This window comes from Pteropus alecto, unplaced genomic scaffold, assembly GCF_000325575.1.
Source record: "Pteropus alecto unplaced genomic scaffold, ASM32557v1 scaffold7, whole genome shotgun sequence".
Lineage (NCBI taxonomy): Eukaryota > Metazoa > Chordata > Mammalia > Chiroptera > Pteropodidae > Pteropus > Pteropus alecto.
This window is the reverse complement of record NW_006494614.1, coordinates 3070160-3075179: the sequence shown is the minus strand read 5'-3', so window position 1 is coordinate 3075179 and position 5020 is coordinate 3070160.

Below are 5020 nucleotides of genomic sequence, written 5' to 3'. Positions count from 1 at the left end.
ACTTAACTTAATATGCAGGTCCTGATCACTGGCTTCAGAAAAGGTGAACAGCTCTTTAAGAAGCTGGAAGAGAAGTCCACTCACACGCTATTTAAAAATGTGCCCTAGTACCTTTATTTTTCCAGTCTTTATCCAATAAGGCGAAATCAACCCCTGTTCAGACCTAAGGTGCCAGCAACATTTTAGCCAGCTCCATTCATTTCTTTCCATGAGCCATTGGGTCCAAGATAGTGTTTCCTTTGGATTTAGTTTCTTTGTCTTGCTAGTCTCATTCCTTTGAGGGCTTGTAAATGTGACCTCAGACTGCACTCCTGTCAGTGTTGAGGCTGTCACACATGCCTTTGTAGATAGTCGCATGGCATGCAGGCTTGGATTCCACATCACTGTTTTACTGATTTGATAAGAATTCTGATATCTCTTCTCAGAAATCACTGGGCTCACTATTCTCTCAGTTACTGCGAAACTTGCTTTTTGATATTGAATCTTGACACATTTCCTTGAATTTCCTCAACATTTCAGTTTCACCTGCCACCAGCAGTCCTACTCTATTGTGCCAGCTTCATGGAATGATTTACTCTGCCTTTTCCTTGCTTCCTCATGCTTCTCATATAAATATCATGCCTCATATCAAGTCCAAAATAGGAAAAATTACACCATCTTGTGTGGACCTTAAAATCTCAAGGATTTTATATAGTGATAAACCTCCTTACACTAGTCAAAGACACAGATGGAGCTTTTCTGGGGCAGATTCCACAACTGGGACACACAAAATAGAGTATTACTAGATCCTGCCAATCATGACATAGGTTAAAAATGTCCTTATACAAAAATCAGAGCATCTGGTAAAAGTTTCACTTGCTGAGAAATACCATTTTTTATATAAATAGTAAGAATATCAACAATAAGATGGAAGTCGCTGCCCTTGGCTTAACTCTTACCAAAAGGATGTGGACATGGTACTTAATTCTGACCAAAAGAATTACATGACAAAAGTAGAAGTGAAAGAAGCGGCTATTTTATCTCAGCATTTTTTCATAGTGTTTCTCACATTTTTGCTCCCCTAACCCAGAAATCTAGATAAATAAAACCCCCTAAGGGAAATTCTTAAGTCAGAGATAGGAGTCAATGGATAAATGGAGTTGCCCTGTTCTCCAGTGGGATAATTCTGGAATATTCCACAAACTTCTCAGAGTGTTCATAGCAGGATTGATCCCCAGTTGTCCCAGCTCAAAACCCATTCTTTTACATACATTTCACTGACCTCTCTCTTTCTTGTTTCACTTCTCCCAACCTCCTCTCACTTAGGTCTCATCTCAGATAAGCCACTGGCACCCAAACTCTCATTTTACATCTATTCTTAAGAGACTTAATCTAAATATTTTACCTTTGGAGTTAGTGACAACTGGAATAGGAAAAAAAAGATTTCTGGGGTGCTGCTAAAGTTCCATCTTAACCTGGGTAGGGTTAAACAAAAGTGTTCACTTCGTAAAAATTTACTGAATGTGGATGTATAATTTGTTCATTTTTTGTTATATTTGCTATAATTCAGTAAGAGGGTTTATACAAAGCAGTAAATGTATATTAAAACGTATAATGAGAAATGTTCAATTCAAATAATTATAGTCATATGGGTGAATTTTGATCTATTCCTTTGGTATCAAAGCATTAAAATAATCCAATTTATAAAACAGCAACCTTTTTGCTTATTTCCCAAATTTCTGTGAATTAAAAATAATATACATATCTATATATGCGTGTATGTATGTATATATCCATATATATTATTTTAAAGTAATAAATTATTTAGTTCAATTAAATAATTAAAAACTGAATAACATACACATATACCACATATGGCTTATAGATAAGAAATTAAAGAGTTATATGACTTAAATTTTTATATCCACAGTATTCATTTCAGGCTATATCAAATATTTAATACCAGCTATTCTTTGGGATTTGTTAGCATATCTTTTAAAACTTGCCTGCGGCAGTTACAAGAACGAATGTAAAAAGTGGTTTTGATTATCGTTTTGGATTGTCAACCTTGACAGTTTGGGTGGTATTTATAGGCATGAAGAAAGAGTACAGACACTCAACACCAGTGTACCTTTATCCTTTTCCTAGGGAAGATTCTTTCCCAAAATAACCAAAGAGCTTGTTATTTGTCAGAAGAATTATAGAGTAGAGCTCTTTGGGAGTAACCTGGGGCATGAGAGTGTGGAAACAAGAATCTACTAGTGATCAGTTTGGATCAACAGGCACAAAGACACTCTTTAAATTTTCTTTTTAGCAGATTTAACTCCCTGTTTATTTAATTTTATAGCCACAATCAGGAAAAAATAAAATACTTAAACTTTTATTTCTTTATTATATTACTCAGAAGTATAAGAAGAGTTTGAATTAAAAAATAGAAGGCAAAAACAAAATGGGTTAATATGTGGCTGTTAAGGAAAAAGCAAACCAAGTCATTAGTTTATTGCCTGGATATAATCATAGGGTAAACTTTCTATACCCAGATGATTTAGAGAAGCTCCTCAGGAGTATTGTCCACTCTAAGGAGGACCCGAAAGTAACATAACTATGACCTTTATGACGATAGAAATCCAGCAGTATCCCTGAAAGAATGCTTGTATTCTCTTACCTAATGCCTAACCAACTCTTTAATAATTCATTAAAATGGGGATTCCAAAGGATTGGCTGTTGAAATACCCATCTTGATTTCATGGGGGTCAGTTTCTGACTAAGCTCTTCTCTGCTCTGATACTAAAGCATGAATAAAATATATTGGTAAGAGGATGATGGTGCCAGAGTAATATAACCGAAGAATGGTGCATTCAAGTTTTTCCTTAAATGCTTTCACAGTTTGATTGGAAGCTGAATTTCAAGATTCTTTGTTACTAGCACCTATGCATCATAATTGCTGAGGCATATTATCATCCATCCTTACATTGAGTCTGCATATAACTTTACCCTGAAATCCACATGTCTTTGTGAGGCAGATTTTTTTTTTCATTTAAGTCCTTTTATTACAGTGGAGCCAGCTACTGCTGCTATCGTTAAATGCCTGTCAGCATTTCCATTATAAACCTTATTTTCAGGGGATTTATAACCTAGCCATTTTAATTCATATTCGGCTGAAAGTTGACATCAAAATTCTCAACATACAGTAGGTGCTGTTTTCTTTTATCACCAAATTTTATTTAAATCTGTTTATCTGCCTGAGATCTAGCAATGTGTAAAACCATAACACTGAGATGGAAGACAAGTAGAAATGTTTGGTAGATGTTTTCTAAAGTAAAGCTGTACACATGAAAAACTAGAGAGGAGTTAAAAAATTGTCAGACTTTGACCAGCAAAAGTTTTAATGGATAATTTGAAACCATTATTATTTGTAGTGTACTAATATTTTATACTCATAGTTTTAAAAACATATTTTACTGTGATCACGAATTCGTATCATGAAAAGTTATGACCAATTCAGCATAGCAGCATCCTGTTCACTCTAATAGGCTTATTAGCATTGTGAGATATAATATAAAGTTGTATCCCTTTAAATTAAAAGTTTGAATGTACAAATTTGACTATTTTTAGAAATTCTAACTTTGCTTTTATTCTTCATAGAAGAAACCATGTTTTAATTTTTTTCAAAATATAAAGGTTTTACATCATCAGTCTTCTAATTCATTTATATTGTTGAAATAAGTATATACTGGTCATTTTTAAATACTCTAAGAACTATAATTAAGATGATGAATAAACAGAAAAAAAACCAAATTGCCTCAGGTTTTATTGCTGATGAATGCAATAAAAAAAAACAAAAACAGGCAAACTAAACTTGTAGAGATTTTTATGACAATAAATAAAAGAAAGTATGACAAGACAGTGCCCATGATGAACACAGATAGCTAAATGACTAAAAAGAATCTTCATGCAAACCATATAATATAGGCATAAAAATATTTGGAACTTCTCCAAAAAGAAGGAACAATTTGTCGAAGGGAAATAATTGCAAGAATGGTGACATGATTGACCTTATTATATAGTTATCATTTAGCATTTGCCCTATTCTTGGAACTTATTATATGCTTTACACCGCCTCATTTAAGAATTCTAATAACTTTTTGATGTGAGAATTATTATTATGCTCATTTTGCATATGAAGAAACTTAGGCTATGTAAATTAAAATTGTTTGCCCAAAGTCAGGCAGAATGAGATGACAGAGCCAAAACTTAACCCAGACCTGCCTAATTCTTAAGCCTGTGACCCTTTGGTCAAAGGTATAAAACTCAAATACAAAGAAGATATATTCATTTTGCATGGGCATGTGCATGCATCTAAAATATAAAAGTAAGAGTAAATTACACTTAACTTGTTCTCCACTGCTCTGTTTCTTTATGTCTATGACACAGTGGCTAGAGATCTAGTTGAAAGCATTTAGTCATTCCGCATGAGTCAGTGTACCAGCAGTCTGCGGTACAGAATTTCATTCTTTATAGTGCTTTACTTCATGGACTGTGAGACATGGAAACTGCTACTGATGCCTTTTTACAACATTATTCTTTTCAACATCTGTAATTTGCTTCTTAAATTTGAGACCCCTCCCTCATATATCTATACAGATTTGTCACAGGTTTTTGTGACCACTATTAAAAATCATTGCAGGTTAAACCCAATAAAATGAGTTGCTATCACTGTTTCCAAACCTGAGATCCAATTTTGGACATTTTAATATGGGAAATGAATTTAATTGCAATATTAGGACCAAATCTTGTATCCTTCTAAGATTTTGACCACATCCCTGAGTCTGTAGATTCAAAGCTTGATCTTTCATAGTACCATATTTCTCTATTAAAACTATGCCTCTAATTTACTGTTTTAGATACCAGACAGCTTTGTCTTGATTCTAGAATGGAACTCAGTGACTACTTCAGTTCTGACTTCTACTGAAAAATTTATCATTAACAGGTTTTTTGTTTTCATTTTGTGCGTGTGTGTGTGTGTGTGTGTGTGTGTGTG